This window comes from Kogia breviceps, chromosome 15 (genome assembly GCF_026419965.1).
Source record: "Kogia breviceps isolate mKogBre1 chromosome 15, mKogBre1 haplotype 1, whole genome shotgun sequence".
Taxonomy (NCBI): Eukaryota; Metazoa; Chordata; class Mammalia; order Artiodactyla; family Physeteridae; genus Kogia; species Kogia breviceps.
Genome location: NC_081324.1, coordinates 73,028,222 through 73,055,210, shown reverse-complemented (window position 1 = coordinate 73,055,210; position 26,989 = coordinate 73,028,222). Strand labels below are relative to the sequence as shown.

The 26,989-nt window shown below is 47.4% G+C and overlaps 1 protein-coding gene across 4 annotated transcripts in view; it reads left to right on the top strand.

The window, feature by feature from the left end:
• Positions 1-1,056: 1,056 nt before the first annotated feature.
• Positions 1,057-26,989, top strand: part of WSCD2 (WSC domain containing 2) — a 99,327-nt gene continuing 73,394 nt past the window's right edge. The window contains exon 1 of one of the 4 annotated variants that reach the window (XM_059039377.2): positions 1,057-1,633. The gene's annotated coding sequence lies outside the window, so the exon portion shown is untranslated. Of the gene's footprint in view, positions 1,776-3,635; positions 3,720-26,989 lie in introns of those variants that run through there. The other 3 variants (XM_067015663.1, XM_067015664.1, XM_067015662.1) reach the window with 3 other exon arrangements.

Sequence of the window (26,989 nt, the reverse complement as noted above, 5' to 3'; positions counted from 1 at the left end):
TTATCTACATTAAACAAGAATGAATTTTATAATTGGTAAAACAATCGCTCTGATAAAAGAAATGCAGATACGAATTCTTCTTGCTAGTCTCAATGAGGAGTAGTCTGCAAAGGGCCACTTTAAAGCCTCTCCTTGAGTCCCAAGCTTAACAGATAATGGTTTTGGAGTCAGAAAGTCCAGGGTACAAATCCCAGCTCTGCTACTTTCTAGCTGTGCTAAGCCAGGTGAGTCTCTTAACCTCTCTGAGCCCCAGTTCTCTCATCTGAAAGACGAAAATGGAGCTAGCCATCTCCTAGGGTTGTTTTGATGACTTAATGAGATGTGTTTGAAACTACATAGCCATGTGTCTGGCATTTAGGAGGCTCTCACTCAGTGGTCACTCTTTCATGAGATGGGCTCCTTTCCCAGAGTTTCACTAGAGATCCTTTGAAGGCCGGATTATCTACCATCCCACTCTACAGAGGAAGATACAGAGGTTCAGAGGGGAGACTTGTCTAACATCACAGAACTCAGAAGGAATCTTCTGAAACAGGCTCAGAGAGGGTAAGTGATCAGCCAGAGGTCACACAGCTTAAACTTACTGCCTGTGTAGTTTGTAAAACAACAAACTAACCGCCCCCCACCCCAAAAAAACCAGAGTGCCCTTTATTGGGGGTTTACCATTGTGAAGCACCGTGTTAAGCCTCTTGAACAAAAGCAGCAGCAACAGTAACAAATATTCTGCCGTTTATCGAGTGCTTACTCAATGCCAGGCAGCTTGGCACTTCCTGCAATCGTCTCAGTTAATTCTCCAGACAACCCTATGACGTGGGTCTGTAGAGCCCATTTTACAGACGAGGATACTGAGGCTCGGAGGCTGGGACCCTTGCCCCAGCTCCGCAACAGGCCTAGCACCGGGTCTGCCCAGCTTCCCGGGAGGCTGCGGGAGGGCCAGGTGGCACGCAAGGAGTTAAGCGGTAGGCAGTGCTGTGGCTCCGCGCGGAGGAGCGCGCCGGGCTGAGGCGCGCTGCTGGCGGCGGCGGCGGCGGCGGCGCGGGGAGCTCGGGCTCGAGACGTGAAGTCCGGGGGAGCGAGCGAGGGAGGCAGCGAGAAAGAGAAGCGAGGCGGCGGGAGCCCAGCGCCCAGCCGCAGCCCGTGCTCGGCGCACAGCGGGCCCGGGCATCCCCGGGCGGGTGCCTGCGTGGGGCCTCGCCTTGGCGCGGGGCGCCCGCAGTGCCGCCCGCCAGCCCGCCCGAGCGCCAGGCTCGCAGGAGCCCGGTTTTCACTTCCTCTCGCCTCCGCCCGCCTCCCCGGCTCTCCAGCTGGCGTCGCCAACCGCCTCCTCGTCCCAGGCCACCGCTGTCGCCGCTGCTGCAATCCAGGACGTACACTCTTACACTTTCCCGCTGGAGGCGCGGAGGATGTCCCTTGCACCACACCCGGAGAAATAGACCCCCGGGCCCGCCAGGAAGAGCCTTGGTGGCGAGAAAGAAAATCCAGTCTCTGCTTTCCTTGATGCCACTGCAGCAGCTGGCAGCTGGGAAGGTGCCCCCAGAGCGGGCGCACCAAGCGGGACGCGGGAGTCGCAGAGAGAGAGATCCCGGGTGCCTGCTGGGCTCTGCTGGCAGAGTTTGCAAGTGGCTGAGACCCTCAGGTAAGGGCTGAGGGGCCTGGACCTGTTAGGAGGGCACCATAATGGAGGGGGTGCAGAGCTGCTGTGTAAGGATTCCTGTCCCCCATCTGGGCTGCCTGTTCCAGCCGCTTCCTGGAGGCAGGGGTTCAGTGCCCAGAGCCAGGTGAGTAAAGAACCCTGAGTGGTGACAGCCCAGCTCTGGGTAGATGACAAACTTTCTCTCCTCTGGCAGAGGGTTGGACATTCCGGCTCATCCAGGCGTCCTTCCTCCAGGCATCCCACTGGGTCCCCAAGGCAGGCACGTCCAGGGCTTCTCAGGATGAGCTGGGCCACGGGGAAGGCAGTGGGCCCCTTTCATTTGGTTCACAAATCACCCCCTTCTTGGCCAGTTCAGAGTTCTGAGGGAGAAGGAGCTGGACGTGTTTTCAAGTTGACTTTACAAGGTGCTTGTTGCGGGTGATACTCTGGTGAATGAGATTCCCCGTCATTTGGAGCCAGCAGCCAGGGCTGCCCCGGTGATGGGCTCTGTGTAGAGTCCTTTGCAGTCCTGCTTACGTCGATTCTAGCGTGTGTGTGTGTGTGTGTGTGTGTATGTGTAAGGAGGAGGAGAAAGAACTGGGGGCAGGGGCCCGTTCAGCCAGATCGCCCCTATCCAAGCTCTTCCAGGAGCCCCAAGCATCATCACAGGAGCAGAATCACCTCCTTGTCAGAGATACTAGGAGCGGTGGGGAATCACCTCCCGTTCCTTGCAGTTCCTTAGATGAGCAAAAGATTTGGGGGAAGTTTCCTGAGCTGCTCAATGAGACCATTCAGACTGGAGCCTGGGGAGGTACAGACTTTTACAGAAAAGGGGTTGGAATTGACATTTGGGTGGAGGCTCCTGGCACTCTCATCCCCAGCTCTGAGGGTGTGGGTACCCCCCGCCCCAATCCAGGCCCCTTGAGGCTCTGCTGAGCCCAGCACATAGCTCATGAGTTTGGTCAGATAATCCTTCCTCCTAATGAAAAACATGCTCCAGAGAGGCCACCTGGTCTCCGAGGATCATTTTGGAGCCACCCCTGTGGTCACAGCCCCCTAGATGGCATCACGCTTCCTCCCTAGGGTTCCCGCCTAAGGCTGGGGTCATATGGATGGACTAGTTGGTCAGTGAGGCAGGCAGTGGAGGTGCTTCTGGCCATGACCTGACAGCTAGATGTATTCCCCTGGCCCTGTGCTCACTCTTGGCATTTGCCTCTAGGGAATCACATTGCTGTGTTGTTCCTGGACAGTACTTGAGGCATGAGGTGGGAGTCTGAAGACCTCCTGCCCTTGCTTGGGATTCTGACCTGGGGCCAGGCTAGGAGCTGCTTCTAGAGCTGCTTCTCTAGGCTGCTGGGACCCATGGACTCCTCCAGGGTGTCAGAGACCAGTACTTGATATTCTGGGGAAACCCCATCTTTGGGTCAGGAGGTTGAACTTCAAGTCTGCCCTCAATTTGCTATGTGACTTTGGGCAAATCACTAGACCTCTCTGGGCCCGTTACTGCTTCTGTAAAATGAAGAGATTTCACGTATCCTCAGAAGTCCCAGTTCAGACACTCTTGTGGCCCTGAGTGATTGTCACGGATGACATTTTCAGAATCCCAGGAGGCAATGTAACTTAGTGTTTAAGAGATCTAGGACTCAGATGCATCTGAGTTTGACCAGTCATTTCACCCTCCCCAAACCTCGGTCCCTCCGTTGTAAAATGAGGAGTTCATAGTTCCTACTTCAGAAGGGTGTCGGGCGGACAACTGAGCTGGTGCATGGAAAGTGCTTAGTGTATCTAGTGAGACTGGAGCTACACAGACGCAGCAGCAAGGCTGTCTGTTTTGGGGTCTTGTGCACGGGCGTCTGGGTGCTGTTGTCCCTGGGGAGGCTGGCCCTGTCCTTTCTGAGCACCCGGTGATCCTTGACTGAGGAGCAGGGTCCTTGTTCTCTCCAGTCACCTGACACCTGCAGTCCCCACCCCCTCACTGCTTCCTCATAAAAGCGCTTCTGGACCAGCAGCTCCTAGTGGGGAACCCCAGGCAGTCTGCGAGGACTGGATGCATCCAGCTGTTGCATTGCCAGGACAACGGGAGAAAGAGGTAAGCTGTCCCCACGGCTTCAACTTTGCAGCTGCGTAGGGACCCAGGACAGAGAAGTTCAGTATGTCTGGGTGTCAGGCACTCCATCTACTGAGGCTGTCTGATCAGGCGAGACTGCTGTTCCCTGCAGGAACAGTCACGCCAGCGCAAGTGCCTTGTATGTGTGTGGGTTGCTCAGATTGTGGAGGATGGCCGTAGATTGGTCAGCCTTATTTTCTTCTGAGGGGTTCTGAGGCTTGGGATATCTACGTCCCTCCCCAGAGTAGGGTTTCTCTGGGACCATGCTAAAACCTCGACGGGGAAGGCAGACCTCATCTTGGCCAGCACGGAGTGAGTTAACAGGCATGCAGTCAGGACTGGGGCAGGAGGAACTCCGCCATGTGTTGGCTCGATCTGTGGGCTCGCCTTTCAGGATACAGAAAATGAACAGTTTGCTTTCCCGGCGGAGTAGCATGTGTGTGTCTGTGTAGACACGTGTGTGTGAACATGTGCATGTGTATGCATTCTCATGTACGTATGCGTATGTGTGCGCATGTGAGTATGACTTACATAAAAACCTTAAGTGTGTGGGGGCACATGTGAGACTAGTGTCAATATGAGAGTGTACTCATGAGATTGCATGTCCATGGATTTATGTGTGTGTGTGTGTGTGCGTGTGTGCGCGTGCCTGTGTGAGTCAGTGTGAGTGGGTACGCGTATGCACTTGTGAGCGTTAAGCAGTTTTGTGTATGTGATTAGCTGCACAGATGCAGCTGTGTGTTGTGAGGGTCTATGTGCTGATCCCTGTGTTTGAGGAGCGGTGCAGGTCAGCCTGGGCACATGCTTTGGTAGCTGTATGTGCTGTCTGCACATCTGTGTGGGCATCTGTGAGCGCCTGCATGTGTGTGCATGTACACATGTGTGTTCAATGATGTAAGTGTAAACTTACACGCGTATCTACATGCTTTTCAATGTACCTTTGTGTCTCTGAGTGCATATATGTGCATAGCACTGCACACTTCTTCTCTCTGCGTATGTGTGTGTGACTGTTTGCCATGGTGCAGCCTCCGTGAGTGTCTCTATGTATACGTGAGTTTCTGAGCATGTGCATCTGAGTGGTAGAGGGTACATTTGATTGTGTCTGTGTATGTGTGTGTTCCTATGGGTGTGTGAGTCTTGCAGTGTTAACTTGTGCCTCTCTGCGTGTACACACGTATTTCTGAGTGTGTATACCTGTGTGAAGCATTGCATGCTTGGTTGTATCTCTGTGTATATGCACGTGTTTCTCTGGGTGAGTTGGTTGCCGTGTCCATTTGAGTGTGTCTTGGTGTGCACGTGAGTGTCTCTGAACGTGTCTTCCTGGATGTTGCAGTGTGACTTTTGTGCATGTCTCCTGTGTGTGCAGAAGTTTCTGAATGTGTGTACCCGGGGTTTTGCATTGCATCTTCTTATGAGTCCCTGGGTGTATGATGTGTGTTTCTGCGTGTGTTTCCCTGTCCGTGGGGCAGTGTAACTTTTGTGCGTGTCTCATGTGTATGTGTGTGTTTCTGAGCACGTGCATCTCTGCAGGTGTGTCTGAGTGTCCACAGGGCTGTAAAAGTGTGGGGTGGCGGGGCTGTAAACACAGCCAAGAGCGTCCAAACAGAACACATCTCCGAACTTTTAAAGCTCCTCTTCTGTCTGCTCTGCACCTCTGAACTGTGCTCATACGTGTACCTTCCGAGTGTTGATTCAGCGATCGGTGGTGCCAGCTCTGAGCAGAGCGTTGGGATGTCGGATGTTCATTTTCCCGAGTGCCTTTGCTCTGAAGCCCATGTCTTCCTCTGCCGCCGGCTCCTTTGGCCCCCACAATAGCCCAAGTCTCCCTCACCAGAAGCCTGCACTTAGGCCAGTCGCTGAACAGACTCACAGATGTTCAGAGCGCAGGTATAATTTTAGGCAGAAGGTCTGAACATAGGCAGCCTAGGATGCACCAAACATTTCGACAGCAGTTTCTAATTAAGAGCAACTTGTTTTCCTTAAATAAACAAATCGAGTGAGGAAAGAAATTGCCAGAGATTAACGGCTCCCCGGAGCAGGTCCAGATGTTGGGAAGATGGGGATGGGGTCCCCACAGACTACAAATGTTACTGCTCAGGGTCTTCCAGATTTTGACCAGGAGCTAATGAGGCAGGGGCTGCAGAAGCCGGTGAGGAGAGCGGGGCAGTGCAGTGTGGGAACCCTTTCCGAGGTTTGCCTAGTGTTTGGTTATTGGGGTAAATACATCACTGGCCCCAGTTCCTCCCTCCTCCCTGTATCCACGCCCTCAGCCATGCAACTTTGCTGTTCTTCCCACTCAAGGGGCAGGCAGGGTTTATGCTCCTGATCCTTCACTTTGGGTTTGGCCACGTGTCTACCTTTGGTCATTGGTGGAAGTGACAGTGTGTCCATTCCAAGCTTAGGCCTCAGGGGCCTTGCATCTTTCTGCCATGGATGGGAGAAGGACTCCCCCAGGGTAGTTGCTGCCTCCTCTGCCTGGCCGCAGAATGAACACATGTCAACAGTGTTGACACAGCCTCAGTTTACCACCTTAGGAAATAAAATAAGGAAGGCATGTCTCTTAGTTTGCTCATCTATAATATGGGAATGATAATAATAGTGCCTACTTCTAGGACTGCTATGAGTGTTTACTAAGTAAATTCAGCCCATCTGCTCTCTCACCCACCCCCCTGGACACTGTAAAAGTGGGATTTGGGCTTCCCTGGTGGCGAAGTGGTTGAGAGTCCACCTGCCGATGCAGGGGACGCAGGTTCGTGCCCTGGTCCGGGAAGATCCCACATGCCGTGGAGCGGCTGGACCCGTGAGCCATGGCTGCTGAGCCTGCGGGTCCGGAGCCTGTGCTCCGCAACGGGAGAGGCCACAGCAGTGAGAGGCCCACGTACCGCAAAAAAAAAAAAAAAAAAAAAAGTGGGATTTGCCCGAGGTTGCAGAGGGTTGGTGGCAGACCTGAGGTTAGAACCTGGGCCTTCTACATCCCAACCTATGACAGGTCCACAGCCCCTTAGATCCCATGCTACTTTCACACGTGAGCATATTAGTTTCCTGTTGCTGCTGTAACATGACCACAAGCACAGGGATTTAAAACAATACAAACTTATTCTCTTACAGTTCTAGAGATCAGAAATCTAAAATGAGTCAGCAGGCCTCTGTTCCTTCTGGACTCTCTAGGGGAGAATCCACGTCCATGCCTTTTCCAGCATCTGGAGGCTGCCCACATTCCTTGGCTCATAGCCCAACATCACTCTGACCTCTGCTTCCATCGTCACATCTCGATCTCTGACTTCTGAATCCCCTGCCTCCCTGTAATAAGGACACATGATGACATTGGACCCCCTTGGATAATCCAAGATAATCTTCTCATCTCAAGATCTTTAATTTACTCACATCTGCAAAGTCCCTTTTACCATGTTGGGTAACTTTGTCCTAGGTTCCAGGAATTAGGACATGGATATCTTTGGAGGGTAGCTATTTGGGTACCACAGTGAAAAAAATGAATGAATTATTCCACATTCATTGATTCAACACATATTTACTGAGTGCTTAGATGCACCAGGCATGAATATTTACTGGGCACCTACCATGTACCAAAGTCTGTCTAGGCCCTGGGGATGAAGTATTGAGCAAAGAGAGGCCCTGCTGTCCTAGGGGTGATTCCAGGAATGGGAGTTAGAACACAAATGCATAAATAAATAACTGAATAGCTTCAATTTAAATAGTGATGAGTGCAGTGAGGAAAACACAACAGGTGATGGCGGTGGTGTCTTCTGACAGCCCCTGTTGCGGTCCTCTGCATTCAGGAACCTCCCTCCCCTGCTCCTTCCGGTCGGGGGGTGGTCACGGCCTCTCTCTGTTGCCAGGCCCCGGGTGCTGCACTACCCACCCCTAGTGGCTTCCCCACACTCTGCCCTCCCATCGTAACTGTCCTTGGTCACACCGTTGGGGTGAGACGTCTGTTACTACCTGCTGGTCCCTGAATGATTCAGGTGCTTTTTATGTGCTGGGACGTGTGCTCTGCCCTTTTTGTGTTTTCACTCATTGATCTTTTTTTTTTAATATACATTTATTTTTGGCTGCATTGAGTCTTCGTTGCTATGCGCGGACTTTCTCTAGTTGCGGTGAGGGGGGACCACTCTTCATTGTGTTGCACGGGCTTCTCATTGCGGTGGCTTCTCTTGTTGCGGAGCAAGGGCTCTAGGTGCGCAGGCTTCAGTAGTTGTGGCACGTGGGCTCAATAGTTGTGGCTAGTTGGGCTCTAGAGCACAGGCTTAGTAGTTGTGGTGCACAGGCTTTGTTGCTCCACGGCATGTGGGTCTTCACAGCGTCTTCACTGCTGTGCGTGGGCTTTCTCTAGTTGCAGCGAGCAGTGGCTTCTCTTGTTGTGGAGCACGGGCTCAGTAGTTGTGGCTTGAGAGCTCTAGAGTGCAGGCCCAGTAGTTGTGGCGCACGGGCTTAGTTGCTCCGCAGCATGTGGGATCTTCCCGGACCAGGGATCGAACCCATGTCTCCTGCATTGGCAGGTGGATTCTTAACCACTGCACCACCAGGGAAGTTCCACTCGTTGATCTTTATAACATCCCTCCGAGGAAGATGCTCTATTATCCCCTTTCTCAGGTAGTACAGCCATGTTCATAGCACCGTTATTCACAATGGTGGAAAAGTGGAAGCAACCCAAGTGTCATCGACATGGGATAAACAAAATGTGGTCCATCCACAAGTGGACTATTATTCAGCCTTAAAAAGGAACAAAAGAAAGGATGAACCTTAAGGATATTATGCTAAGTGAAATATACCAGACACAAAAGGACAAATACTGTATCATTCCACTTGTACAACATTCTTTTCTTTTTTAAATTGTTTATACAGCAGGTTCTTATTAGTTATCTATTTTATACATATTAGTGTATATGTGTCAATCCCAGTCTCCCAGTTCATCCCACCCCCCATCCCACTTTCCTCCCTTGCTGTCCATATGTTTGTTCTCTACGTCTGTCTCTATTTCTGCCTTGCAAACTGGTTCATCTGTATCATTTTTCTAGATTCCACATATATGCATTAATATACGATATTTGTTTTGCTCTTTCTGACTTACTTCACTCTGTATGACAGTCTCTAGGTCCATCCACGTCTCTACAAATGACCCAGTTTTGTTCCTTTTTATGGCTGAGTAATATTCCATTATGTATATGTACCACATCTTCTTTATCCATTCGTCTGTCGATGGGCAGTTAGGTTGCTTCCAGGACCTGGCTATTGTAAATAGTGCTGCAATGAACATTGGGGTGCATGTGTCTTTTTGAATGATGGTTTTCTCTGGGTATATGCCCAGTAGTGGGATTGCTGGATCATATGGTAATTCTGTTTTTAGTTTTTAAAGGAACCTCCATACTGTTCTCCATAGTGGCTGTATCAATTTATATTCCCACCAACAGTCAAGAGGGTTCCTTTTTCTCCACACCCTCTCCAGCATTTGTTGTTTATAGATTTTCTGATGATGCCCATTCTAACCAGTGTGAGGTGATACCTCATTGTAGTTTTGATTTGCATTCCTCTAATAATTAGTGATGTTGACCAGCTTTTCATTTGCCTCTTGGCCATCAGTATGTCTTCTTTGGAGAAATGTCTATTTAGGTGTTCTGCCCATTTTTGGATTGGGTTGTTTGTTTTTTTAATATCAAGCTGCATGAGCTGTTTATATAGTTTGGAGATTAATCCTTTGTCCATTGGTTCATTTGCAAATATTTTCTCCCATTCTGAGGGTTGTCTTTTCGTATGTCTATAGTTTCCTTTGCTGTGCAAAAGCTTTTAAGTTTCATTAGGTCCCATTTGTTTATTTTTGTTTTTATTTCCATTACTGTAGGAGGTGGGTCAAAAAAGATCTTGCTGTGATTTATGTCAAAGAGTGTTCTTGCTATGTTTTGCTTTAAGAGCTTTATACTGTCCAGGGTTACATTTAGGTCTTTAATCCATTTGGAGTTTGTCTTTGTGTATGGAGGTAGGGAGGGTTCTAATTTCATTCTTTTACATGTAGCTATCCGGTTTTCCCAGCACCACTTATTGAAGAGACTGTCTTTTCTCCATTGTATATCCTTGCCTCCTTTGTCATAGATTAGTTGACCACAGGTGTGTGGGTTTATCTCTGGACTTTCTATCTTGTTCCATTGATCTATATTTCTGTTTGTCTGCCAGTACCATACTGTCTTGATTACTGTAGCTTTGTAGTATAGTCTGAAGTCAGGGAGTCTGATTCCTCCAGCTCCGTTTTTTTCCCTCAAGATTGCTTTAGCTATTCGGGTTCTTTAGTGTCTCTACACAAATTTTAAGATTTTTTGTTCTAGTTCTGTAAAAAATGCCATTGGTAATTTGATAGGGATTGCATTGAATCCATAGATTGCTTTGAGTATATAGTCATTTTCAAAATATTGATTCTTTCAATCCAAGAACATGGTATATCTCTCCATCTGTTTGTGTCATCTTTAAATTCTTTCATCAGTGTCTTATAGTTTTCTGAGTACAGGTCTTTTACCTCCTTAGGTAGGTTTATTCCTAAGATTTTATTCTTTTTGTTGCAATGGTGAATGAGATTGTTTCCTTAATTTCTCTTTCTGATCTTTCATCGTTAGTGTATAGGAATGCAAGATATTTCTGTGCATTAATTTTGTATACTGCAATTTACCAAATTCATTGATTAGCTCTAGTAGTTTTCTGGTGGCATCTTTAGGATTCTCTATGTATGGTATCATGTCATCTGCAAACAGTGATAGTTTTACTTCTTCTTTTCCAATTTGTATTCCTTTTATTTCTTTTTCTTCTCTGATTGCCATGGCTAGGACTTCCAAAACTATGTTGAATAATAGTGGTGAGAGTGGACATGCTTGTCTTGTTCCTGATCTTAGAGGAAATGCTTTCAGTTTTTCACCATTGAGAATGATTTTTTCTGTGGACTTGTCGTATTATGGCCTTTGTTATGTTGAGGTAGGTTCCCTCTACGCTCACTTTCTGGAGAGTTTTTATCATAAATGGGTGTTGAATTTTGTCAGAAGCTTTTTCTGCATCTATTGAGATGACCATATAATTTTTCTTCTTCAATTTGTTAATATTGTGTATCACATTGATTGATTTGCATATATTGAAGAATCCTTGCATCCCTGGGATAAAGCCCACTTGATCGTGGTGTATGATCCTTTAAATGTGTTGTTGGATTCTGTTTGCTAGTATTTTGTTGAGGAATTTCGCATCTATATTCATCAGTGATATTGGTCTGTAATTTTCTTTTTTTGTAGTACCTTTGTCTGGTTTTGATATCAAGGTGATGGTGGCCTCATAGAATGAGTTTGGGAGTGTACCTTCCTCTGCAATTTTTTGGAAGAGTTTGAAAAGGATGGTGCTAGCTCTTCTCTAAATGTTTGATAAAATTCACCTGTCAAGCCAACTGGTCCTGGACTTCTGTTTGTTGGAGGATTTTTGATCACAATTTCAATTTCTTTCCTTGCGATTGGTCTGTTCATATTTTCTGTTTCTTCTTGGTTCCATCTTGGAAGGTTATATGGATCTAAGAATTTTTCTATTTCTTCCAGTTTGTCCATTGTATTGGCATAGAGTTGCTTGTAGTAGTCTCTTAGGATGCTTTGTATTTCTGCGATACCTGTTGTAACTTCTCTTTTTTCATTCTAATTTTATTGATTTGAGTCCTCTCCCTCTTTTTCTTGATGAGTCTGGCTAAAGCTTTATCAATTTTGTTTATCTTCTCAAAGAACCAGCTTTTAGTTTTATTGATCTTTGCTATTGTTTTCTTTGTTTCTATTTCATTTGTTTCTGCTCTGATCTTTATGATTTCTTTCCTTCTGCTAACTTTGGGTTTTGTTTGTTCTTCTTTCTCTAGTTCCTTTAGGTATAAGGTTAGATTGTTTATTTGCGATTTTTCTTGTTTCTTGAGGTAGGATTGTATTGCTATAAACTTCCCTCTTATAACTGCTTTTGCTGCATCCCATAGGTTTTGGATCGTCGTGTTTTCATTGTCATTTGTCTGTAGGTATTTTTTTAAATTTCCTCTTTGATTTCTTCAGTGATCTCTTGGTTATTTAGTAACGTATTGTTTAGCCTCCATGTGTTTGTGTTTTCACATTTTTTTCCCTGTAATTTAGTTCTAATCTCATAGTATTGTGGTTGGAAAAGATGCTTGATATGATTTCAATTTTCTTAAATTTACCAAGTCTTGATTTGTGACCCAAGATGTGATCTGTCCTGGAGAATGTTCATGTGCACTTGAGAAGAAAGTGTAATCTGCTGTTTTGGGATGGAACGTCCTATAAATATCAATTAAATCTATCTGGTCTATTGTGTCATTTAAAGCTTGTGTTCCTTATTAATTTTCTGTCTGGATGATCTGTCCTTTGGTGTAAGTGAAAGTCCCCACTATTATTGTGTTACTGTCGATTTCCTCTTTTATAGCTGTTAGCAGGTGCCTTATGTATTGAGGTGCTCCTATGTTGGGTGCATATATATTTAAAATTGTTATATCTTCCTCTTGGATTGATCCCTTGATCATTAGGTAGTGTCCTTCCTTGTCTCTTGTAGCATTCTTTATTTTGAAGTCTATTTTATCTGATATGAGTATTGCTATTCCAGCTTTCTTTTGATTTCCATTTGCATGGAATATCTTTTTCCATCCCCTCACTTTCAGTCTGTATGTGTCCCTAGTTCTGAAGTGGGCCTCTTGTAGACAGCATATATATGGGTCTTGTTTTTGTATCCATTCAGCAAGCCTGTGTCTTTTGGTTGGAGCGTTTAATCCATTCACATTCAAGGTAATTATTGACATGTATGTTCCTATTACCAGTTTCTTAATTGTTTTGGGTTTGTTTTTGTAGGTCCTCTTCTTCTCTTGTGTTTCCCACTTAGAGAAGTTCCTTTAACATTTGTTGTAGAGCTGGTTTGGTGGTGCTTAATTCTCTTAGCTTTTGCTTGTATGTAAAGCTTTTGATTTCTCTGGTGAATCTGAATGAGATCCTTGCCAGGTAGAGTAATCTGAGTTGTAGGTTCTTCCCTTTCATCACTTTAAATATATCATGCCACTCCCTTCTAGCTTGTAGAGTTTCTGCTGAGAAATCAGCTATTAACCTTATGGGAGTTCCCTTGTATGTTGTTTGTCATTTTTCCCTTGTTGCTTTTAATAATTTTTCTTTGTCTTTAATTTTTGTCAATTTGATTACTATGTGTCTTAGCGTATTTCTCCTTGGGTTTATCCTGTGGGAGACTCTCTGCACTTCCCGGACTTGGGTGGCTATTTCCTTTCCCATGTTAGAGAAGTTTTCAACTATAATCTCTTCAAATATTTTCTCGAGTCCTTTCTCTCTCTTCTCCTTCTCTGACCCCTATAATGAGAATGTTAGTGTGTTTGATGTTGTCCCAGAAACCTCTTAGGCTGTCTTTATTTCTTTTCATCCTTTTTTCTTTATTTGGTTCCACAGCTGTGAATTCCACCATTCTGTCTTCCAGGTCACTTATCCGTTCTTCTGCCTCAGTTATTCTGCTATTGATTCCTTCTAGTTTATTTTTCATTTCAGTTATTGTATTGTTCATCTCTGTTGGTTTGTTCTTTCATTCTCCTAGGTGTTTGTTCTTTAATTCTTCTAGATCTTTGTTAAACATTTCTTGCATCTTCTCAATCTTTGCCTTCTTTCTTTTTCCGAGGTCCTGGATCATCTTCAGTATTGTTATTCTGAATTCTTTTTCTGGAAGGTTGCCTATCTCCACTTCATTTAATTGTTTTTCTGGGGCTTTATCTTGTTCCTTTATCTGGTACATAGCCCTCTGCCTTTTTATTTTGTCTATCTTTCTGTGAATGTGGTTTTCATTCCATTCCACAGGCTGCAGGACTGTAGTTCTTCTTGCTTCTGCTGTCTGCCCTCTCTATACAACATTCTTAAAGTAGTCAAATTCATAGAGACAGGAAGTAGAATGATTGTCACCAAGGGTTGGTGGAGGGGGAAATGGGGAGTTAGTGTTTAATGGGCTGGAGTTTCCATTTGGGAAGATGACAAAGTTCTGGAGATGGACAGTGGTGATGGTAGTACAACAATGTGAATGTAATTAGTGCCACTAAACTGTATGCTTAAAAATGGTTAATGTAGAAAATTTTATTTTACGTATATTTTACCAGAATAAAAATAAATAAATAAGTTAAAAGTCTAGAGAGGCTGGAATTTGAACCCGTGTCTGACCCTAGAGCCTGTATTCTCTTCTCTGTACAGTATGGTCTCAGCCCCAAAGCACCATGCACACCCAAGGCGGGTGTGCAAGCAGATTTTGAAACAAATTGGGAGAATGTGGGATGGGGCTTTGGCCTCAGCAAAGGGATAACCCCCAGTGTTGAGGAGCCCATGATATGCTGGTACCATGCACTCCCTTTCACCAAGGTTTACCCACTGGTCAAATTTTTTATTGAGCACCTACTGTGTGCCAGACCCTGTGGAGATGGTGGAGAGAAAAACAAGATACTAACCTGCATATAATTCCTTGAAGTAACTGCCAGGAAGGAAGGTCTCTGACACTGGGGGTACACAAATTAGGGCCTTTGAAAGCAAGACTTCCTCAAGAGAGAGAAAAATGTGCTGGGCTCTGAAGGATGAATAGGATCCATCAGGTGAAAAAGGATGGGAAGATAGCAGAACCAGCATATGCAACGGCCCTGAGGTGAGGAAAATGGCATGAACCAAAGGCTTCTAGATTGTAGAAGAGTTGGCACACTGTCAAAGCAGACAATTCTCAGGGCCTTGCCAGCCCCATAAGTGTTTTGCTCTTTATCCTTCCAGCAGTGGGGAGCCTTGTAAAGGTTTTAAGTTCAGGGAGTGAAATGAGTCTATTAAACCCTGGCCAGAACAATAAGAAGAAACTACACCCCCACGTGAGGTGAGAGGCCTTTGAAATCCCCACAAATAGGGAGCTGGGTGGACAGCAGTGATTTCAGGATTTTAGCTTCATTATGCAAAATACACAGCTTTCCAGGGGAGAGGTGAGCTTTGGTAAAAAGAGTCAACAAATTAGTTTTTTAATCTGCTTTAAGTTGCTGAAATGCCCTTGTCTTCCTTCCATTGTCACCTGATGGCCCGTGGGCTATTTTAACTTTAATCAGAGAATTTTTTTTTTAATTAAGGGAGATTTTTCCTTTTGAAAAGCAAGTCCCAGCTGTGTTTTGATAAGATAGAATTAAAAATGGCATCGGGGAAATGCCACAGAAAGCTTTGATTTTTCTCCTTATGACATCTGAACTGATTTAAATAATAATTATATATTTTATTTTGATGCAGCTTCTCCTCAGCCCTTCCTGGCCTCCCCCAACACACCATAGTGTACCAGCAGCTCTGAACACAGGCTGTTTCTAAAATCCCCAACTCTTGGCTTCTAGAGACAGAGGGACAGCCCTGTAAGAGACCAAGATTTCTGACCTAACAGCTTTAGGTTTAGGGGAAAGCTTGCTCACATCCAAGCGCTACCAATTCACAGCTGTGTGGCCTTGGGTAATTTATTTCAATCTCCTTCCAATTACTCATATGTAAAATGGAAATAATGATAGTATTTATGTTCGTGGGATTCTTCTAGTTGTAAGTGACAGAAAATCCAGCGTAAATATCATTACACTCTTTTATTCTCAGGCATAAAAGGGACTATATTGGTTCATGTAACTGGCAACTAGCTTCAGGTTTGGCAGGATCCAGGACTTTTGACAGAGTCTCAGGGCATTTTCTCACTTTTTCTCTCTCTCTCCCTCCTTCCCAGTCTCTTGACTCTCCTTTTTCTCTGTAGTGGGCTTCCTTCTCCAGCTGGCTCTGGCTATCTTCATCTGTGCACAAATGCCTACCAGTAACTCCATGATTACATGGTGTCGGCTGCAAGCCCTGCTCCCACAAGTCCTGGAATTGAGACCTTATAGGTCTCCTGGAATCAGAGAAATGGACTGTGCTGTTCAGTCAGATGGGGGTCATATGACCACCTTGGGTCCTCCTGGTGGGGAGGGTGTGAATCAACCTTTGTGGTTTCCTGAACCACAAAGACCAAAAGTGGGAGCAGGATGGGTCCCCAAAGGAAAATCAGGACCCAGTTAACCTAAGAAGAGGAAGTAAATGCTGGTCACGCTAAAATGACCTACTGGCAGTCCTCATCTCAGAGGGTTGTTGTGAGGTGAAGATTAAATGATACAGATCATGCCAGTATCATACCCTGGCCTGCAGTGTACTCGGTAAATGTTATTACTACTACTAATACTACGGCTACTGCTACTGCTACTACTACTACTATGATGTTATTATTAGCATGGTGATAATATAGGCCAGGGAAGGGCTCTGCAAGTATTCAGGGCTATGGGAGACACCCATGACCAGAAGACTCAACCTGGACATCCCGTTGGCCCCTGTGAACCTTGGACCTGTCACTTCCCTTCCAGTTTTGGTTGCCAAAAGCCATCATCCTCTAACAAACCTCGTGGATCACTTCACTGGCTAAAAGCTGTGATGGCTCAAAGGATGCAGGGAGTGGTCACAATTCCAGATGCCTCCAGGGGTAGGTGGGTCCCTTAGGAGCGAGACAGAGCAGAGGGTCAGTGGTGAACCAGAAACCAAATGGACCATCTACTGGGAGCATCCACTCCCACCACAGTCCACTGTCTCCCCACAAGAACAGAGCCCAGGTGGCCACATCTCTCAAGGATTTTTTTCCAAGAAGACTCCAAGGTATTACACAAAATCTCTGTGGTTATAAATGTGGGTCACCAATTCAAGCGATTTTGAAACACAGGACAGACCAAACAAGCATGTCTGTGGGCTCAGCTGGACCTCTGCTGTAGAGCCAGGTCTCCCCCATCTGGGGAACACGGAGCCTGTTCTTTCTGGACCACAGTGAGCACATGTTGGGGATGCCCTTGGAAAACACACCAGCCCATTGTTTTGAATCAGTTTGTGTTCTGCATGCTGTCAGCATCCCCTTGGATGACCACTGGAAGACCTTTTTATTCTGAGCTGCACCATTTGTAATAGGCTCCGTGGATCGGATTCAGTGAGAACGGCTGCTTAGAAGCAGTTCATTTTGCTGCCTGAGATTATTAAGTTTCTCTCTGATTTCCTGCTTCACTCTATTGATTTCCTGGGATAAAACTTCCTGTGCAGAGGCTGCGAAGGTAATTCAGCTGCCATTCCTCCATGTGAGGGAGGGTTGGATCCTGGCTCTCCCATCCCACTTCCTGCTATGTGGCGGATGGCAAATCACTCCACCTCTCTGAGCCTTGGTTTTCTCATCTGCAACCTGAGGGGGTCATCATAGCTCCTTCCTCCTAAGAAGGTGTCAGGCACACAGCAGGTACTCACCAACCTTAGCTCCTCCTGTAAAACTCCAGCCCCAGCAGCCTGGTGAAAGGGAGATAGATGCTCATGTTCCTTGTATGTACTTAGCACCCTCTCTATAGCAGACCCTTTCAAAGCATAGTCCCCTTCTTTTACTCACAGCAGCCCTGAAGCTTGTGGCTTTACATCACTCTCCTCTTTTACAGATGAGGAAACGGAGGCTCTGAGAGGTAAAGGGATCTGTCCAAGGTCACACAGCTAGGACATGGTGGAGCTGAGACTTGAACTTCAGTGTGCCTGAATCCAGCAGCCCTGCCTCTTGAGAGGGGCCCTACCTTCTAAGGCAACCAGCTGCATTCACACTAACCCATGGGCACCAAGGACCCCTTAGTAGTGGAATCTAGACCCAACTCTGCTATTAACTTGCTGTGTCACCTCAGGAGACTTTCTTGATCTCTCTGGGCCTTTGTCTTCTCAGCTTCTTAAACTCACGTTGCTCCCTTCCACCTCACGGCCTTTGCACATGCCGTGCCATCTGCCCAGTTTACGTCCCTCTCTACCTCCACCCCTCTTTACCTGGTTAATTGCAACTCCTCCTTAGGGTCTTGGGTGAAGCATGACTTCTGAGAATTCCTCTGGGTCTCCCCTGGGCCAGGTCAGACCTCCCCTGCTGTGTACTTTCCAAGATTCATCTCTTTCCTTCAGGCTTTGTGATTACAGTGCTGTGTGATGATTTAACTAACCTTACAGTGCTGTGTGATGATTTAACTAACTTGTGTTACCTCTGCCACACTGCCCACTTGAGGGGGGTCTGGAAGCCAGTTAGCACCATTCCTATGCTCACACTACAAGCCTGCCACATAGATACAGCACAAAGCTGTGGTTATCAACTGAAATTTTAAAAGAGCTCTTAGGACCCTCATATGCTGCTGATAGGAGTGTGAATTAGTACAACTGCTTTGGAAAACTGCTTGACCATATTTTCTTAAATGGCAGGATATATCCTCTAATCTGCTATTCTACTTTGAGATATAGACTCAATAGAAATGAGTATATATGTTCTTTTTATATATGTTGTAGTCATAAGTGTGAGAAACCAGAAACTACCCAAATGTCCATTATGGTAGAATAGACAAGTAAAATGAGCTTCCATCATAACATGGAATAGTACACAGCAGTAAAAATGGACAGGCTACAGCTACATGCCACAGAGGGATGGATCATGCAGAAGTAATGCCTGGCAAAGAAAGCCAGACACAAAAGGGCATATACTATACAGTATTAATTACAAAAAGCTCAAAATAGAAGCCAGAGTTTAGGGATGCATGCATGCTTGGTGAAAACATTATAAAGAAAAACAAGGAAGAAATGGGATGGTTATGATCTTGAGTGAGGAAGGAAGGGGGGTGATTTTAAAAGAGCACAGCGGCTTCCTTGGTGGCGCAGTGGTTGAGAGTCCGCCTGCCAATGCCGGGGACACGGGTTCGTGCCCCAGTCCTGGAAGATCCCACATGCCGCGGAGTGGCTGGGCCTGTGAGCCATGGCTGCTAAGCCTGCACGTCCGGAGCCTGTGCTCCGCAGCGGGAGAGGCCACAACAGTGAGAGGCCTGTGTACCGCAAAAATAAAATAAAATAAAATAAAGTAAAAAATAAAATAAAAGAGCACAGAAGGGGCTCTGGGGCGCTGGCAAGGTTCTGTTTCTTGCCCTGGAAGGTGGTTACATGGGTGTGTGTTCACTGTGCAATAATTCATCAAATTGTACATCTTTGTTTTATGTTTTCTTTTGTCTGTGGGTCATGGGTCCCATGGAAAGACCCCCTATGTCCCCCCCCACTACAGATAATTACCTCTGGGGGGACTCCATCTGGACCACCCTGCTTTGGTTTATGCACAGAGAACATCTCTGCTATCCTGTTTAAGCAAGTTTTTTTCTACTTTCAGCGCAAAAAAAATCATATGCGGTGTGGGGTGTGCCCCTCTCTGTCCTATAAGGCCACAGGGGTCCAAATTTACATGTGCAAAAACAACCCAGTAATTTTTTGTCTTAACACAGAGGCCACCAGGCCAGAGGATACAGTTAGCCCCTTTTTCTCAGACTGTGATAAGCAGGGGTGCTGGGGGGCAGGGGGGTTGATGGCCCCAGAATAAAATAAAAAAGAAACTATGAAAGAAAGAGAAAAATAAAACCTGAGAAGCATTTTCAAGTTTCTAGTTTTTCAGGCTACCAAAAGACAGGGGATCAGCTGTCCTGGATGGAGGGTCAGATAACAGGGCTGGGGCAGGAATAAGAATAAGGACGCAGCGCTCCGAGGTGGGGCAGCTGAGTGCCAGACCCAGGGTGGGCTGGCCTCCAATCCAGGAGAATTAAGTTGGTGGACTCACTGCTCCAGATCTTCTCCTACCACCCTGACCACCATTTCTGTGCAGACAGGAGGGTGGGCCTGGACCCTCCTCTTGAACCTGGGCCCTAGCTGGAGAGCAGAAACACTCTGATTTGTAATGGTCCTTGGAGCTTGAGGCAGGATATACCAGGTCTGCCAGGGGCTTCCAGAAGTCTGGCTGACGGTTTTGGATTATTAACTCCTTGACGATGAACTTCATCCATCCATTTAGGAAACATTTGTAAGTCTCCTACTTAAGATTCATTAAACAAATGTGAATTGCGCTTACCTTGGGCTGGACTCTGCTAAGCATCAGGGATAGAATTAGAGTGACCAGCTGGTTTGGGTTTGCCTGGGCTTTTCCCAGTTTAAGCACTAAACATCTAAGTGTCCTGGGAACCCCTCAGTCCCAGGCAAACCTGGATTGTTGGTCCATGGTGAGCAAGATTCTTCTGACGCCTGACCTCACAGAGCTCACAGCCCGGTGCAGGAGGCAGGGAATTACAAACCAGCACATCAGTGTTTCGGTGGAGGATGCATGGGGGCTGTGAAAGCCCAGAGGAGGTCTCTCTTCCAGTGGAGGGTTTCCAAGAAGGCTTCCTAGAGGAGGTGACATCTGAACCAAGCCCTTCAAGAGGAGTAGTGTCAGGCTGGGCTGAAGGGTGTGTGAGGGAGGAAGGCAGTGTTCCTGACGGGAGAGAGAGGCAAGAGGCTGGTGTGTTTGCGGAGGTGAATCAGGTGAACTGTGGCTGGAGGTAGAGAAGAGTCGTGTTGGGGAGAGGGCTAGGGGACCTGGAGGGGTAGGTCATGGATGACCTTTTGGGTCCGGGTGGTACCTACCAGGCATTTGGGAAACCTGGGTGGGGGTGGATCAAATTTCTATGTAAAGGTTGCCCGGGCTGCTGTATGGAGGGGGAGCTGGCAGTGGGAAGTGCAGGTAGGGAGGGGTTAAGCGTGGCTATAAAGAGACTGTTGGGCAGGGCTGTTCATTAATCCTTCCACATGCTCAGGCCAAAAGCCTCGGAGTCATCTTTGTCTCTGTGCTTCATCTCCTGCCCCACATAGGACTTTCAGTAAATGCAGCCCCTTCTCACCACCTCCATCCCCATTCCTGGCATCCCGCACCCCTTTTCTGCTTTTTCTCCACAGCTCCTATCACCTTCTCATCTACCATGTGATTGACATATTTGTTTTGTTTGCGCTCTGCTTCTTCCCTCAAGAGCAAGGTTTCTCAGCCTTGGAGCTGCTGACATTTTGGATCAGATAATTCTTGTTGGTGCTGTCCTGGGCATTCTGGGAAGTTTTTGGAGTATCCCTGGCCTCCCTACCCACTAGATGCCAGTAGCATCCCCTCCCCAGGAGGTGACAACCAAAAGAAATGTCTCCAGACATTAGCCAGTGTCCCCTGGCAGAGGAAGGGGGCAATAGCACCCCCAGTTGAGAACTACCGCACAAGAATTTCCATTCTGTGAGCGCTGGGATTTCTGTGTCCTTCACCATTGTTTCCCCGGTGCCTAGGATGTGAAGCTTGGCTCATTCATAGTGATGTTTACTGAACGTTCGTTGAATGAATGAGTGAGTGTGAGATGATGGGGGCCTGAGCAAGGGAAGGGTTTGGGAAAGAGTGAAGTGAATGGATCAATAAATAGAGCTACCATTGTATTTATTATGGCGATGAACCCAGCACTCTTCTTTATCCTCTCCAGAGCTCATATTCCTTTCATCCTATGACAGAGGAGGGTCAGAGAGGTTAAGTGATGTGAGTAAAAACCCTGCAGGAATGAGTGGTGGAACCAAGTTTGAATCCAGGTCTTTAGAAATCAAGTTCTGCGTCTTTTCAGGTGTCAGATACTGTCATACAATAACAACTGCTGTTTATTGAGCACTTGTTACATGCCAGGCACTGTGCTTTGGATGGATCTCCTCGTTAAAGCCTCTAACAACATCGTGAGATGACTACCTCATGCTCTTTTTACAAGTGGGGGTTGTGAGGATCGGGGAGGTGGAGTGAGCACAGGAGTCTGAGGCTGAATCCCAAGCAGGAGTCAAGGATGCACAACACCTCCCCCCACACTTTAGGTAATGGCGTCACCCCAAAGTGCTTTTCCTTTCCCTCTTGTCTGCGAAGGAGAAATGATCAAAGGATTCCCACTGACATGTTAATTATCAAGGTTGCATTTCAAAGTGCCCTACAAGTAGACCCTGTAAATTTCACAAAGTCCCCTGGCCATGTGAAACCTCTTCCTCCTTAACCTTGATCTCCTGGCCCGGCTGCACTGGTCTGCTGTGGAAGGCTGTGCTCTTAACCACTCTGCTGTCCTTCCCCTCTGATCAGACAGATTTCAAATAAATAATTTCAGGGAAGCGTCATGAACTTTTCCAAGGGGAAAGGCTGGCATATTATGGGAACCTAAAGGAAGGAGACTCAGTTTATTTCAGGGGCTCAAGAGGGGCTCTCCAAGGAAGAGATGTGGATATGGGAATGGGAAGGATGAGTGGGAATCTATTCAAGGAAAGGCTCCTTCAGACAAGGAGATGGAGTGTCGCATCCTGCATCCTGCATCCGGTCCGGCTGTAGCTCCAAAACAGAAGAGGGAGGAGGTGATACAGAGAAGTGGGCGGGCCCTGGGTGCAGGAGGTGCATGCTTGGGAATGGATCCTGGTCCTCACTTTGGCCTTCCCTTCGGCAGGCTCTCTGCCCATCCCATCCTGACCCTGGGTCCAGGAGCAACACAGACAGCCCCCTCTTGGAAGTCAGGCCCCGAGCCCAGTGTGTCTGGCTGTGGCCAGGCCGAGTGGGCACACTGGGCAGACCTCCGTGTGAAGCTCTTAAGAAAAGCCCATTGTTGGAGTCATGAACTAGCCTCCTGCTGCAGCGGCTGGAAGGTCTGAAGTCTGGCCCTGCGTCCTCGCCTCATAAACCCTCCTTGGACCTGAGTTTCTCCTGAGATCGGGGCTCCTGGCCCCTCCGTGGTGCTCCTCCTCCTGCCACCCCCAGGGCTCAGCCTCTGCTCCGCTGGGGCCCAGTCTTGTCATTCTTCAAGGCTCCTCTGACTTCCTCACCGTATCACACACCATCTCCTAGGATTCTTGCTCCGATGAGGTCCCACTTATTGGTTTACTGGTCTAACTACTGACCTGCCAGCTACAGCGGCATTTCTCCACCTCGGCCCTGTTGGCATTTGGGGCTGGGTAATTCTTGGTTGTGGGTGCTATCCTGTGCGCACTGTAGGATTGGAGCAGTGTCCAGTGCCAGGGACACCTTCCCCTTTGATTGTGACAACCAATGTCTCCAGGCATTGCCACGTGTCCCCTGGGGACAAAATCGCCCCCAGTTAAGACCACTGGTTTAGATCAGTCATAATGCGTTCCCTGAGAATTGGCAAATCACTACCCCCTTCGAAAGATAGGGGTTCTGTTAGCCAAGTAGAGGGAAGGGGATATACATAAGGTACATAAGAGTGTATGCTACACACACTGCTGTAGAGAGTTTCTTTCTTTTCCTTCCTCACCGCCCCCCACTCCGCCTTCCTTTCTTTCACATTCCAACAAAACCTTCTTTACATTATTTACAAACACAGGCAGCTGGATCTGGGATGTGACCCTGTGGGTGCAGTTTACACACTTTTGGAAGAAAACAAACAAAAAACCTCTGTTCGTTGAGGTAAAATGCCCCCTTTAAGGCAGGCACTGTCATATTTGCCACCTTCTTTGTATAGTGGGATCTACTTAATAGATGGTAAATCCATTCTTTTTACATTTTTTACCTTTTTCCCCCAATTTTTAAATCTCAGTAAAATAAACATAAAATTTGCCGTCTTAACCACTTTTAAGTGTACAGTTCAGTGTATTCAGTACATTCATATCATTGTGCTACCATCACCACCCTCCAGTTCCAGAACTCCTGGAGAAATTCCCCAGTTGCTTGGTCAGAGGTGGATGAGCCAGGATCACCTAGACCCACCCTCTTAGTTTATGTCTGGGGAAATTGATGCCCAGAGGCAAAGGGACTTGCCAGGAGACATTGCCAGTTAGAATCAAAGTCAAGATTAGAATGTAGGGCTCACTGTGCTCGGTGTCCCCTTCCATGTGGCCCTCCCAGGCATCTCCCAGGATGCCTCACACACAAAGTCACCACATAGATATTTAGTGACCGTGCTGGCCAGGGACTCCACCGGGGTGCCCCCTGGGACTAATCCAGTTCCCTCTCTAATCTCTGGGAGTTTGGGAGATGAAAGCCTACTCCAGAGGCTAATGGCCAATTAATTGCTTTCTTTGGCCAGATAACACGTCTCATCTTTTTTTCTAGAAATTGCCTTACCCCCCCACCCAAGGTCCTACCTGTTCTTTCCAACAGCTCTCTTTACTCTCTCCCCACCCTCCCCCTTCCCACACTGGGGCCAGACGTCAGGAGGGCTGCCGTGTGATAAGAGGGCCATCGATCCCCTTTCCGGCCTCCTGGACCCATCTCAAGGTGTCTGGAGCACTTCAGTTACCCTCACAATGAGGGCATTTAACCAGACCCTCCTCCCCTGGGGTGCACAGAAGCAGAAACTGTAGGAAGAGTGAGAAGAGAGAGAGAAACAAAACCCAGGAAAACTGCCCATTCCCAAGGCAATGCACTGGGAGAAGGAGGCCCAGCCAGCTCTGATTTCCGAGATTTTTTTAGGGAGCGCCTCTGCGTGGCTTGTTTTCCCCATTGGCAGGCTCATAGGGGAGGGTGCCCAAGGCAGGACAAAGTTAGAGGCCCCACTCAGACAAGCGAGGCAAGGATCCAGCCTGTGCTGGGAGGGGTGGAGGCCAGAAGAACAAGGGTTCTGTGTGTTCGTGGGCGCAGAGATGGGAACCACGGGCTCCCACTGGCTCCAGCCAGGCGCTGGATGCCGTCAGAAATGCACGAGACTGGACAAATACTGGGTTGGGCAGTTGAGACAGCTGTGAGCAGAGCCTTTGCAAGTGAGCTGCATTTGGGATGATGACGAATTCCCCCTCCCGGTGGCCCAGGCTGCTTGGGATGAAGATGACAGCCAGCAACGAGCCAAGCCCATCCCGGGAGGCTGAGGGGAGGTCTTGGGTCTTCTCGCCCTGGGAAGAAGAACCCAGGGAAGGGGTTGCAGACTCAAATGTCCTCAGGGGCCAGGCAGGTGACCTTACGCAGGTCACGTGGGGCTCAGTTCACCATAGTTGATCACTGAGCTAGGTTCAGCTCCCAGCTCTTCTGCTTGCTTAGCCGAGTAACCTTGGACAAGTGAGTTTAATCTTCGTGCCTCAGTTTCCCCATATAGAAAACTGAGTTACTGCTAGTACTTACCTCATTGGGGTCATTGAGAGGATGAAATGAGCTAACACACAAAAGCACTTAGAACAAACGGTGCTGGTTCGTTTTATCATTCAAGAGAAGCGGACCTGCGGTTTTGTGTTCCAAAGCTCCAAATCATTAGCAGTTAGCCATGAACTCAAATTGGAAAATGAAATGCAACCTGTTCCCTGGCTCTCCGCAGCCCACAGCCCATGGGCTGCCCTGGCAACCTCTGGCCAAGGGCTTTGGACAGACCTGGACTCCAGTGCTGTCTCTCCCACTGCCTGGCTCTGGACCCTGGACAAGTGACTTAACTTGTCTGTGTCATGTTTGCATCATCTATGATCGCAGCAGAAGCCAGGGGGAAGTGACTCACTATCGTGAAGTGGGGAAATCGCAAGGGATGGTGCAGCAAACCAGGGATTGTGCCAGAGGGGAGCTGTTACCACCTCTAGGCCTGAAAAGGCAGAGGGCGAGAGAGGTGACAGAAACCTGGAGAAAAGTGTGTGGAGAGGGCCACCTGAAGGACCGTGGTCTTTGGTAGAGGGACTCAGCCAAGCCTGGTGGCCCCACAGAGAGAGAGTGGGGGAGGGAATGCCTTGACCATTTTCTACCCACCTTCTCATCTCCTGCCCTCGTATTGGCCAAACCCAAGTGGAAGTCAGAGAACCAGAGCCCGTTGATGTGGTCCATGCAGAACACCGCAACTAAGGCAGAGAGCAGGGTGGAGAAGGGGAGGAGTCAGTGTGGAGGGGCAAATGAAAGACGGGTGATGCTACCACCTTCTTCGATTCTGGAAGGCTTTCCTCAGCTAGCAAACGTGTGATGCTCAACACACAGATGTGGCAATAGGCCGAAGGTGTTCTCATCATTACTGAAGGAGGGAAGGCAGGGGCACTGGAAGGGAGACTGGAGGATCCCTCTGGGTTTCCTGAGAGTATGTAAATGGCCCCTTAGAGATATTGAAGGGTGTATGTGTTTCCTATTGCTGCTGTAACAAATTACCACCAACTTGATGGCTTAAAATAGCACACATTTATTCTCTGATAGCTCTGAAAATCGGAAGTCCAAAGTGGGTCTTGCTAGGCTAAAATCAAGGTATGGGCAGGGCTCTGTTCCTTCTGGGGGCACTAGAGGAAATTGTTTCCTTGCCTTTTCCAGCTTCTAAAAGTTGCCCACATTCCTTGGCTCTTGACCCCCTTCCATCGTCAGAGCCGGAAATCATATCACTCGGGTCTCGGCTTCTAATGTCCCATTTCCTTCTCTGACTCTGACCTCCGGCCTCCCTATTCTAAAGACTCATGTGATGACATTGTGCCTCTTGGATAATCCCCATCTCAAGACCCTTAACTTAATCATATCTGCCAAGTCGCCTTTGCATGTAAGGTAGCAGAGTCACAGGTTCTGGGGACTAGGATGTAGACATCTTCCAGGGTCTTAATTCTGCCCACCATGAAAGGGATCTAGGAAGCTTCTCAGAGGGAAAATACCTTCCCACTGCCATGCCCAAGAATTCAAAATCCCCTCCATTAACATCTCTTTTTCAGACGAATGATGTTCCCAAACTCCAGCATTTCTTGATCTACCTTCAGGGATTTTCCCAGAGCTGCATGTTTCTCTTTAAATGAATCTTCCATCAACTCACTATTATATTCAGCTTCATCCTAAGTAATAATACATGGAAAATCAAGGTTCGATGTTCACTTATAAATTTTCTAAGTATTCCCATTAAAATAATTACATAACTATTGACATTTTAAGGAAACTTGATATGTGAACCACCTAAAAGTACCTCATGGATTACTATGAGTGTGTGTATACCACATGGCAGAGAACTCTGGACTGCCATAGGAAAAGGCAGCTAGGTTTCCTACGTGGCAAATATGCCCTGAATCCCAGGCTGCTGCCTGCAGAGTGATTGCGTTAGTCAGGGTTCTCCAGAGAAACAGAACTGAGAGAGACAGAAACAGAGACAGAAAAAGATAGAGATTTATTGTAAGGAGTTGGCTTACTCAATTTCAGAAGCTTTGAAGTCTCAAGATCTGCAGTCAGCAAGCTGGACACCCAGGAGAGCTGATGGTCCAGAGTAAGGTCCAGTCTGAGTCTGAGTCTGTAGGCAGAAGACCCATGTCCCGGCTTGAAGACAGTCAGGCAGAGGGTGAATTCTCCCTTAGTCCACCTTCTCATGTCACATCTCCTTCTTTGACTCTGACCCTTCCACCTTCCTCTTCTAAGGACCC